Source organism: Nyctibius grandis, chromosome 2 (genome assembly GCF_013368605.1).
Source record: "Nyctibius grandis isolate bNycGra1 chromosome 2, bNycGra1.pri, whole genome shotgun sequence".
NCBI classification, from domain to species: Eukaryota; Metazoa; Chordata; class Aves; order Nyctibiiformes; family Nyctibiidae; genus Nyctibius; species Nyctibius grandis.
The window spans coordinates 114,956,777-114,969,867 of NC_090659.1; positions in this window are offsets into that span (position 1 = coordinate 114,956,777).

Here is a 13,091-nt window from a genome sequence, read left to right on the forward strand (position 1 = left end):
ATACTTTGTGTACAAGTTAGGTGATTCTGAGATTCAAAGCGACACTGATAATTTCTCTGTTCCCTTTCTTGTGTCGGGAGGAGTTAGGTGCTCACACCAACATGCTGTCAGTCGTGGCTCCTAGTGTTCAGAGCACTTGTGTTGCAATTTGTAGATCTCATTTTATGTTTTCCTTGGCGACCAGTCTTCATCTTTCCACAATCCAGCAGAATATTTCTCATTTAAGAATTAAAACACAGAATGAAGAGGGAAAAAAAAAAACCAAAAAACAACCCAACCACAACCAAAAAAAAACCTCAAACCAAAAAGAGAGTAAGCTTTTATAGCTTTCTGGTCAACGCAATTATCTAGAAGGAGAAATCTTTTGAGTTTCAGAGCTCTGCTCTTAAAACAGTGTATATTTTATATTAGGTATAATAACGATTAATACACTATTCTAATATTGAATTTTTCTTAGCCTTATTTTAATGCGAACTTGCAATGGCTTTGTTGAAGCCATTTATTTTTTAAGCTTAGAGCAAGTCAAAACCGTGTGTGGTACCTAGTTTAGATAGGGCTTCCATGTGTCACGTGCAGAACTTCCATAACTGGCCATGTAACAGATTGACTCCCTAAAAAGAGACTTGCATCATTTGAAGTAAATTTCCCCAATGAAGATTTAAATTGATATAACCCGTGTGTGGGCACTTAGGCAGTTCCAGTACCTTCAGAAGCTCTTCATCCACACCGATTTTTTTGACAACACTGAAGTTTATGATTGCAAAATACAATCTTAACTAAGTTTTGAAAAATGGAGTAAAAGCTGTTCATGTTACTTTTGTGCCTTCAAATGAGTTACTGAATTATTGGTTTGGTTGAAAATACTGCAATAGAAGATAGATTCTCTTATATATTATGTGTGATTCCTTTAGCTTTCCTAATGGAAAAGGTATAGATATATAAAATTACTTCCGTTGAATCCCACAGAAGAACTAGAAGGAATCAGGCAAGGGGATTATCAAGGTGGAAAGAGGAGATGTTTGAGGTGCTCCTGGGGAAAGAAGCAGGGTAAAGGAGGTGTAAGGGCTAATGGGGAAGAGAAACCTCTGAGATACCATGTTACTCATTTAACTGATGTACTGAATCACATGGCTGGGTTTTTTTCAAGACACATATTATCTGTATATGTTCAGGACTGGCCGCTCTTTAAGGTAAAATGCAGCATTACTTAAGGGAGTTTTTTGTTTTAATGATCCTAGAGTCCAAATTTGAGAATGAACAGAATCAACAGCTTGATTAAGTTGAAATATAAACATGTACAATGTAAAATCTATCTTGTAAGCAGTTAGTCATGCTGTTTAGGCCTAGAAAATATAGGTAAGACTGTAACAGAGTACTGTATACCATTGCCACAGCTGGGTAACGGTGCAAGTTTCAACGTATGACCTGAACTCATTTTGTCTGTCTGTTCTTACGCATTGGACAGAAATCGTCCTTGAAGATATGTCACTCACTAGCCCATGAATCATTGACATTTTCCCTTGCTTTAACCCAAACAGAAACCAAGTCTGGATTTGCCCATTTACCTTTAAAAATTTTCATCATAATATGCCGGCACTGTTCCGACTGACCTTCTTGCTCCTGGGATTTCACTTCAGTGTCTCTCCTGGTGGGTAAAGGCAATTTTTGACTGAATGGGGTTTAAGTACTGCGGATGCTGATGTATAAACAAGCCAGGTGAAAGTAGGCATTTGTTTGTAGAGTGTCAGTTTTCCTTCTGCTAAGGCTTTCTGATTCTTGGAGTACTTGGGTATGTTCATTTATTTTTAATTGTCAGTTTGAAAGGAGGCCTTCCCGCTTCTGAAGATACTAAAGGCTGAAGAGAAACCTGCACCATCTTTGCATACGAAAGGTCAGTCTGAGAGGCGTAAGCAGAAGATTGCTTTTGTAGTGGCTTCCTTTGATTGCAGAAGGCTTGTGGACAAACAAAAATAAATTGGACCAACAAATAGGTCAGAGTTGCTTTGGACCATGGTGATCTTGCTACAGGTTAGGTCACGGGAATTTGGTGTATTCCTACTATGGCTTCTGCAGGTGTTAGAATTTGCAGCCTAAGTTGGATTTTTAGCTCTATTTGTAAACACACACACACACCCCCACCTCCCTGCCCTGCCATTTTAGTAATTTATAGCAATTTATTTTGAACTGAATGCTGAAAACCTGAAGATGTTTTCCCTTACTTGAATCAATAGATAAATCTGGTTTGCTTTATTTCAGTAAAAGATGTAGTGCATTCACAATTTCTCCTTCATCAGGTACATCAACGCATGTCTCTTCATTTTATGGAAATCTTGAAGGTCAGTTTTATTTATAGGTGTTGCTTGGGAAACTTTTTAGACTTTCTTAGACAACTCCTCTCATAGTGGTTTACTTTTTGCAGAATCACGTGTGTTAATTTCCCTTTACATTTGTATGCTCAAAATTCCACTGCAGCATAAATGATAGAAGTATTTCCTGGAATGTTTTTGTCCAGCCATGGGCTGCTCTTGAAAATATTCTGTGACTATATTGATTAGAATTCAACTTATAAAAAATGGTTATTAACTAAGAAAAACGTATTGAACCAATTTACTAACAGAAAAGTGTCTTTTTCAGATAGAGATTATTCCGTTTGTTGGATGTGAATGTAAAGTGAGGTATTTTCCTTCATTTAAGGAGGACAACTGTATCGCTTAAATTAGTGTGTTTACAGGTATGATGTATTAGAACATAAAAAACCTTTCAAAACCTTCATTCAGGATCTACAAGAATTTACTTGCTAGTCACTTACCTGACTCGGGGTGCAGCATTCATTAAAGTTATCTTAGTGCAAGATACCTTTACATCTTGTAACATCCACAAAAGCTTGCGCGTGAGCACTCAATTCTTCCTGTTACTGGAAAGGCATGAGATTATCTTGCATAAAAACACTGAGTTGCCTTGCAAGATGCAGTTGAAACTTAATTCCTGCATTCCTTGGTTGAAGACACTTCAGTCTTTCTCCTGTAATAAATCTGCTCCAGTTTTTAGGGTGTGATTAGAGGTCCATAGTGCTTTTTCTTCTTGTTTTGCATTAAAGGTAATAATACATAAAGGTGTTTTTTTAAAGCAAACACACCTTTGGATCTTGTTTACCAAAAGTGATGGAATGAACCTCTTCCCTTACTTCCTAAGTGCTCAATTTAGGAAGAGAAACTAGAACTAAATAGGAATGGCTGCCTACATAAATTTAGCCACTAGATGCTGCTTAAACCACACAGTTTCTCAGAAGTATATGGTTGTAAGTGCTTCCTGCCCACCATCGGGCATCCACAATGGATAGCTGTTCCTGTTCAGATACAACACTGATGCTAAAATGAGAATATCCTAAATACTGAAGTAGGTGTTCTTTGGAATATATTTTATAAAATTTTAAATATATTTTGGAAAACTAAGCACAGCGATATTAAGTGTGTTTAATATAGTTAAATATTAAAAAAATATATTTGGAACTATATTGTGTTTTCTCTGATTGCTTTACCTTAAGAAAGAAAAAATCCCATTCTGTAGGTCAGCAGGCTGATCCATGGAATAATGTAGCTTGACTGCTGTGACACAAAAGTCTTTGTTAGAATTGAAAATAGACTCCAGAACTCCCCAAGTTATGTGGAAATTGAGTATCTTTTTCCTTTGGAGGAAGGGCTGTGGGTAAGTTAAAGTCTGTCTTAGTCACCATAGATGTGTAATAAGTCTGTAGCATTAGTTAGCTGACTTAGCATCTGAACTTCAGAAACCATTATTAAATGTAACAACTGATTTATTCATAGTATGGATAGCAATGCGAAGGTGAGAAGAACATACTTTTGACTTGGAAAAATAAGGTTTGAGACCTTCTGTTTTCCTCTTTCTTTGAGGCTGATGCACTTCTGATACAGAATCAGAATCATAGAATCGTTTTGGTTGTAAAGGACCTTTAAGATCACCGAGTCCAACCATTAACCCAGCACTGCCAAGTCCACCACTAAACCATGTCCCTAAGCACCACATCTACACGTCTTTTAAATACCTCCAGGAATGGTAACTCCACCACTTTCCTGGGCAGCCTGTTCCACTGCTTGATAACCCCTTCCGTTAAGAAATCTTTCCTGATATCCAATCTAAACCTCCCCTGGCACAACTTGAGGCCGTTTCCTCTTGTCCTATCACTTGTTACCTGGGAGAAGAGACCAACACCCTCCTCGCTACAGCCTCCTTTCAGGTAGCTGTAGAGAGCAATAAGGTCTCCCCTGAGCCTCCTTTTCTCCAGGCTAAGCAACCCCAGTTCCCTCAGCCGCTCCTCATCAGACTTGTGCTCCAGACCTTTCACCAGCTTCATTGCCCTTCTTTGGACTTGCTCCAGCACCCCAATGTCTTTCTTGTAGTGAGGGGCCCAGAACTGAACACAGTATTCAAGGTGCGGCCTCACCAGTGCCGAGTACAGAGGGACGATCACTTCCCTTGTCCTGCTGGCCACACTATTTCTGATACAAGCCAGGATGCTGTTGGCCTTCCTGTCCACCTGGGCACACTGCTGGCTCATATTCGTTCGGCCATAGATCAACACCCTCAGGTCCTTTTCCACCAGACAGCTTTCCAGCCACTCTTCCCCAAGCCTGTCTGATTCTGTTAGTAGATGTATTTGAAATCTTCTGAATTTCAAGAACAACCCCATGTATGAGTACAAGTTGGGGACAGACCTGTTGGAGAGCAGCGTAGGGCAAAGGGACCTGGGGGTCCTAGTGGACAGCAGGATGACCATGAGCCAGCAGTGTGCCCTTGTGGCCAAGAAGGCCAATGGCATCCTGGGGTGTATTAGAAGGGGTGTGGTTAGCAGGTCAAGAGAGGTTCTCCTCCCCCTCTACTCTGCCCTGGTGAGGCCGCATCTGGAATATTGTGTCCAGTTCTGGGCCCCTCAGTTCAAGAAGGACAGGGAACTGCTAGAGAGAGTCCAGCGCAGAGCCACGAAGATGATTAAGGGGGAGGAACATCTCCCTTCTGAGGAGAGGCTGAGGGAGCTGGGTCTCTTTAGCTTAGAGAAGAGGAGACTGAGGGGTGACCTCATTAATGTTTATAAATATGTAAAGGGCAAGTGTCATGAGGATGGAGCCAGGCTCTTCTCAGTGACATTCCTTGACAGTACAAGGGGCAATGGGTGCAAGCTGGAACACAGGAGGTTCCACATAAATATGAGGAAAAACTTCTTTACGGTGAGGGTAACCGAACACTGGAACAGGCTGCCCAGAGAGGTTGTGGAGTCTCCTTCTCTGGAGACATTCGAAACCCGCCTGGACACGTTCCTGTGTGATATGGTCTAGATAATCCTGCTCTGGCAGGGGGATTGGACTAGATGATCTTTCGAGGTCCCTTCCAATCCCTAACATTCTGTGATTCTGTGTAATTTCTCGTGAAAGAGAGAGTTCTCATCACCATTTAAAAATTCAGGCTGTTTTTAACAAGTCTTGGATTCACAAATACGTAACTGTAGTAGAGGGGAAAAGTGTTTTCATTCATATACTGTATAGCCATTTTTTAATTGTGTTTGTGTATTCTATGAGCAATCTTAAGGAGGTAGACCCAGGGAACTACTGACCAGTCAGCCTCACCTCAGTTCCTGGGAAGGTGATGGAGCAGCTAATCCTGGAAACCATTTCCAGGCACGTAAACAACAATAAAATCATCAGTAGTCAGCATGGATTCCTCAAAGGGAAGTCACTCTTGACAGACTTGATAAACTTCTATGTTGAAATGGCTGGCCTGGTAGATGAGGGAATAGCAGTGGATATTGTTTACCTGGACTTCAGGAAGGTTTTTGACACTGTCTGCCATAAGGTCACCGCACACAAACTGTTGATGTACAGGCTGGATGAGGAGGCAGGGAGGTGACTTGAAAACTGGCTGAATAGCTGGGCCCGGAGGGTGATGATCAGTGGCGTGAATTCTGGTTGGAGGCCAGTGACTAGCTGTGTACCCCAGGGGTCTACACTGGGTCCAGTCCTGTTTTACATCTTCATTAATGGTCTGGATGACGGGGCAGAGTGTACCCTAAACAAGTTTGCAGATGAGAAGAAAACAGGAAGAGTGGCTGATACACCAGAGGGTCATGCTGCCAGAGAGAAATGGGCTGATGAAACCCTCATGAAGTTCAGCAAGGAGAAGTGCAAAGTCCAGCACCACCCCAGGCACCAACATATGCTGGGGACCACCCAGCTGGGAAGCAGCTTGACACAAAATGTCCTGGTGGACACCAAGTTGAACATTAGCCAGCAGTGGGCCCTTGCAGTAAAAAAGGCCAGTGGTGTATCCTGGACTGCATTAGGCAAAGTATTGACAGCAGGTCGACAGAGGAGATCCTTTCTCTCTAGTCAGCCCTGATGGGGCCACAAGTGGAGTACTGTGTCCAGTTCTGGACTCCCCAGTACAAGAGAGATGGACATAATGGAGGGAGTCCAGTGGAGGGCCACAAGGATGATGAAGGGACTGGAGCATCTCTTCTGTGAGGAAAGGCTGAGAGAGCTGGGACTGTTCAGCCTGAAGAAGAGAAGGTTCAGGGGAAACTTATCAATGTCTCTAAGTACCTGAGAGTGGAAAGAAGACGGAGCCAGGCTCCTTTCAGTGGTGCCCAGTGCCAGGACCAGAGGCAATGGGCATAAACTGAAACACAGAAGGTTCCCTCTGAACATCAGTAAACACTTTTTTACTGTGAAGGTGACTGAGCACTGGACTAGGTTGCCTAGTTGCTCCTCTCTAAGGAGACACTCAACAGCCATCTGGACATGGTCCTGGGCAACTGGCTCCAGGTGGCCCTGCTGTAGCAGGGGGTTGGACCAGATGACCTCCAGAGGCCCCTTCCAACCTCAAATGTCCTGTGATTCTGAAACCTAAACAGGGCAAACATCTTTTCCTTCATCTGAAGTATTAAAATACATGATTTTGTTATGAAAAAATAGGTAAGCGCTGTTTTGGTGTTTTCAGTTTTTCTCTCACTGTGTTCAGCTCATTTGAATGGAACAGAAGAAAACCCCAACAGTTTTTGTAATAGCAGGTCACCTGTTAGAGTGCTGCATTAGTGAAACATTTTAAATTACGTGGTTGATTGTTACATAATCATCAAAATAGTTTGCTGAGCTTTTAAAGTAAATACTTTTGCATGAAGAAGCATTTCTGTAAGCTATTTTTGGAAGCAAATTTCAAGTAAACAGAGCAGGGAGCGGTAACTTCCCATCTATTTCTTTCCTGTTAATCTCTTGCCAGCGTGATATAATTCTTATACTATGCACAATCAGAAAAAGTCTGAAAATAGTAAAGTTCCCGAGAGCATTTATCTGGCTGTCTAAATCTTTAAAGCCCTTCTCCATTAATTTTTTATGTTTAGTAACAGCTTTCTAACTAAGCTTGGTACGAAGTGAAGAATATGTATAGTTTTGTGGTGTTTCCCCTTTATCCCTAGCCATATGTCTTACCTTTTATTAAATGTGTATGGCTGAAGTAGAGTCGTATATCACACTCAGTATGTATCCCCTGTTTTCAGGAAAGCCCCAAGCGCTGTACTTTTAAAACTTCTGTTTTCTTAAAAGAGCTTTTGGATCAGACCGTGAGTATTAATTTAAACTTATTTTGCATGTGCATCAAAATCATGTCATGTGAGTCAAAAAAGCAGTATTTTGGAGCTGTTGGGGTTTATTATGTGTTTATACACAATTTTTGTATTATTATGTATTTTTAGTTTACGCATTCAGTTAAAAAAGCAAACTCAAAGTACAGAGTGGTCCCTCACTTCTTTCCTTGGGAGAACGAAGTCCTGCAGTTGAATGAGGAATATAATTTTTCCTATATTTTGTTGCTGTGACATGAGCAGATGTGGGTTTTTTTTCTGAAAAGTATCTTTGCAACAACTCACAGAACATTATTCCTGAGTGAAAATACAGGCAAACAGAAATCATAGCAAAAATCAGATAACATCTTAATCCATTTATAATACTGTCATACTTAACATTCTAAGTTGAGTAAACTAGGTGATAGTGGAAAAAAAGGAGAAATAATCCAGATCATTTTGAAAAGCAGTAAATAGAAATTCTATGGTGATTCAGAGTGCACTCATAAACTTGGTTCTACTGTCAAGATTGCTATCGGGCTGATAAACACATTTTATCTCATAAAAACAAAAAATGAGTGTGTTCTACAAAATGGCAAAACAACATGTTTTTCATTCTTGGACTATAGTTAGGAACACAGATATTCATATATTATTTACCAGAAGAGTATCGGAGCTTATGAAAACAGTAATTTATCTAGTCTAAAATTATCTCTGCTACTTCAGTAGAACATGAAAGAATTTTTGTGGTAGTTGATACAAAATAACCGCTTAACAGGTAAGTTTTCTTTTTAACCTCATTGGAAGTTTTTCTGTAACCTAATTTCTGTTTCTTAAATCTTACTAATTTCGGTTGCATTTTGTGGCAAAAAGTTCCATAAATTAATCAATTTTATCACAATTTCTGTGATGGTTCTTTCTTAGTTAATACATTTATTGGCTTGGGATTTAAAGGCTGTAACTCCACCCTCCAGGATCAGCATATTCAGAAATTCTCCTAGTATTTTTGTTCAATTAAACTGCTTTGTTGCTAATTAGCACCATTGACTTTTCCTCTTCACAGTAAGACTTGTTCTTCCAGGAGTCAATAGGTTAGTCACTGCGCATATGAAAAAAAAAAAAAGGACCATCAGCTCCTTGACATAAAATACACTTTCATCTACTTGACTCTTGTTCTAGTGCTATTTTTTACCAACAGTAAAAATGCCCAGTTTGGGGTGCTGGAGCTAGTGAAAGAGCTATTCTGGCCCACCCTGGAGTGACTCTACTCTCCAGTTCATCCCACTCACTGGGCTGGCTGAGGTCCAGACCATGTCCAGCTACGGTCATTCTCCAAGAGGCCGGCAGAGGTTGTACACGACAAGCCACCACGTTACTTCATGGTAGAGAATGAGAGAGGGAGGGTGAATAGGGATCCTGCTGTAATGAACGAGGGGTGAACAGATCGGTGTCCCCATGCTTACTTGGTGGTGAGAAGATGCTCTACAGAAGCTGTTCCCGATGTAAGGTCTACAGCCCCACGGTCACAAGTAGTTTGGAGCTAATCTGCAAAAGTATAGTGCCTTTGCCGTGTTGCCAATTATGCATTTGTTAGTGAGCATATGTAGTGGAGTGTACAAAGCCTTAATGATTGACAGCACTGCAAAATCCAGAAAATTTGGAAGTACTGCTTCACAAAGAGCTCTGTTTTCTCAAGCATGGGATAGGGAGTTAGAATTGCTGGGCACTCATCCTGGTGAGGATTTTCTTTCTCAGTGCCTTTGTCCCTTGAAAGGGTGTTGAAAGGTATGCTGTCAACCCAACAACAACCACTTACCAATGAACAGTCAGAAGATGGAAGCTTTGAGGGAGCAAATATATGAGGCTCCTTGGACAAGGAAGAGGCAATGCAGTTGGTAGACCCCTGAAGGGGAGACTTTGTTCAAATTATGTCTTCATTAGCTAGTTTAAGATTGAGTTGAGATGTTTTCAGTGACCAGTCCTACCAAAATAGACTAAACATCTCTAGCACTTTCTCGAGGCCATTCATACTGCCCAGATGAGGAGGACAGTCAGTCTAGGCTTCCTGTCAAGTTACCAGATTCTTCTAGTGAGCAATTCAGAGTAAAAACATGAATTCTCACATTTGTCCCCTGGATGAGCCTGTTTTGCATGATTGTATACGGTTCTTAATTTCCTAGCAGAGGAAGGTGAATGCTCTTAGAGTAACTTTTCCAAAAGAGGCCTTAGTTTGCCTTATTTGTTAGAGCTTTGCTGCACATGTAAATTCTGGCCAGAGTATGCTAATGTATATTCCCTCCTGTATTCCTGCAGGAAATCCCCATTTCTTTTCATTTTTCCAATCGTTCAAGATGCAATTGCACTCATTGATGCAATTTCCAGGCTTAAAGGCAGAATTCTGTGCCCTGTTGACCCTACGATAAGTCTGCTGAACAGACTTGGGAGTGGGGGGAGGAGGAAGTAATGAGTAACTCTAATTTATATAAATTGTATATATATAAAATTTATATAAATAAATGTCTATATAAATTATATACACATAAAATTTGTATATAAATTATATAAAACCATGATTATATGTAATATACTATCTTATTATACCATATATTATATACTATAGTATATGTAAATATTACATATAATATAAATAATTTTTATATCTGTATAAAATGTCTGGTTACCTGTCTTTTCTCTCACCCAATACAAAGCTGGTGGGATCAGTAGCATTAGTCTTAGTCAAACATTCTATCCTTCATAGACTTGTTTTCTCTTAAAATCAGGGTGGCTCTTTCACAGAATCACAGAATCAATCAACTAGACCATGGCACTAAGTGCCACGTCCAGTCTTTTTTTAAACACATCCAGAGATGGTGACTCCACCACCTCCCTGGGCAGCCCATTCCAATGTCTAATAACCCTCTGATCAGTTGGTAGACACCAGTAGGATTGTTCTTTGGTTTGAAACCTAAATGGGTGGAATAGGGAGTGGAGAGTGGTTTGATTTTGAAGTTGTTGGGTTTTTTTTTTGTAAATACCTCTTTTCCAAACACAGAGCTGTTATCCAATGCAAGGTCTCTGTTCTTCCCCATAGGCAGGGAGGGACTGGGACCTGTTTATTTCCCTGTCCTCTCCAACAAACCTCAAGTTAATGACAGTTCCCACTCAACACTTCCAAAACAATCCCTTGATAAGCCTCCTCCAGGACACCTCCCCACTTAGGATGCAAGGTGGTAAGTGCTGTGAGGGCTGATCTCTCAATGCACAGGCGACTGCTTAGCTCAAAGTGAAAAATACACAGGTAAAGTATATCTAAGAGAATTAATACACCTCAAAGTAATATTTTACAATCAGCAGCAGTATTTATTAAGCCCAAACCAATCTCAGAACTGTGGTATAGCAAAAAATAGATAAGGCAACCCTAAATGGAGCAGAGGAGGCAGGCTAACCACTCTGGCAAATGTAGTTTAAGAGATTTCATTTCCTAGGTGCTCCAAGCATGCTGTCTCATAGTTAACTCATACCTTGGTTTTTAATGGAGCTTTTACTGGATGTAACTTACTGAACTGTTTTCCACTTGGTACATTCCTCTTATCTCTGCAAATTCTCCATGATCATATTAACTTTTTCCAATTTTATTTTTAAAAAAAAGAAGTGAACAACCTTTTGTTGCTGATCTGCAGCTGCTGAGTGTGATGCTGTGGTCCTAAACAACACAAATTCAGCATCACAGTATCAGCTAGGAGCCGAGCTTGTGTACTTTAGAGCATTTCTGCTTTCTGCTCTGGGATACAAAACATCATATGTGTTTTGCAGTAGTAGCATATTTCCAGCCATCTGTAATTGCCTCCTACTTGCATATGCTTAGTCACTGCATACAAACATACACCTTCTGCTGAACTTTAGAATTATGCTCCCCTCTAGTAAAGCTCATTATGTTTTTAGCCGTATGGTATTCTACAAAGCCTCTTTTGACAACATTACAGCCCAGTAATCCAGATTTACCTCCAAGGAGGCCAGAGGAGCTAATTTAACCAAACCATTAGCATAAGTACTTACTTTCTTGTGTGATCCAGTGATATTTTGATAGAAGTTTTGTTGTTGTCATTACTTTTTGCCAAGTAAATGAAAACATGCTAGTATGAAAAAAAGTAATGAATTTAATAGTGGTAAAGACAAAATTGCAGGAATACTCTAAAACTAGGCAATTTAATAACTCTTTTACTTCCTCTGTTTTTTTAATGTAGGTCTTATATGATCCCTCATGCTATTGCTAGGTTAATACTTCTCAAAATCATGGAGTACTCAAAAGTGTACTTCCCTCCCCCCTCCAGTCGCCAGCTGGAACCCAAATTTTTTGTCTATTGTTATCTTGTCTATGAGTCTGTTTTATCCAAAGTGGATGTTTGGGAGGAAGATTTGCCTGCCTCTGAAGACACGAGAGTCATGACTACCCAGATTTCTTCTGGTGATGATGTTGGCAAGTCTACTGTCCAAAGAAGTCTACTCCTCCTACCCTGACATTTGATTATTTAGCCAGAACACAGCTCTCTGTGGCAGTCACTGTTAACTTAGAGAGAGTTTGTTTGGGTCAGTGATCTCCAGGGCCTTGAGGCTGAGGAAACACACTCCCCTGGTCTCCTCCCTCTCCGAATATCAGCCTTCCAGGACATGGTGGGATGGAGATAAATGCCAGATTGATGTACTTTGGGAAGCCAATGTCTCCTAAACAGATGGCTTCCTGGGATCTGAACCAACACTTACAAGTGGGCAGTTTCATCCTGAAAGAGGGATTAAATGGGGATGATTTTAGCCTTCTAACAAAAATTAGTTGTATTTGGGGAGGCAGAACATGTCTTGGAAACTTGATTCACTTCTAGCCAAGATAGGATCCCAGAAGAGGAACCAGATACTGGAAGCCAAGGTATTCTTTCCATGATCACAGCCATTTGGAAATCCCAGAGTAGTGAAGAACAACAGGCTGCAGACCATCTTAAGGGTTTAAGGATCTTTCCTCCCTCACAGTTTGAGAGCATGAAGCTTTTTAAATGAACTTAATTTCCCCCTAAATTACTTCTTTATCACTTCCATATTCTTCCAGTCTATGCCATTTTATAGCAGTCTAAGAAAAGCCTCTGGAAGTATGTGTAGTCAAACTACTATTGGCATTTCTATGCTGCTGCATAACCTCTTCCAGCCCTGTTCCTGTAGGGTTGAGCTTGCAGAGGACTGACGTGCCAGCTACACAGGCAGAACTGCTGTCCTGGGGTATCCTGAGAGAACTCCATGAAATCACTGCTGTGTAATCTTGCTCTTCTTTCCCACTTCTGGCAAAAGAAGAAGAAACAGCGAAGTCCACAATTGGTTATGTCAGATAGTGCAAAAAGGTTTCGTAGCTTGATTAAGGATTTATGGTACCTGTTCATGACAAAGAGGAATTCTGTTGCTGCTTGCTGCCCCTGTTTGA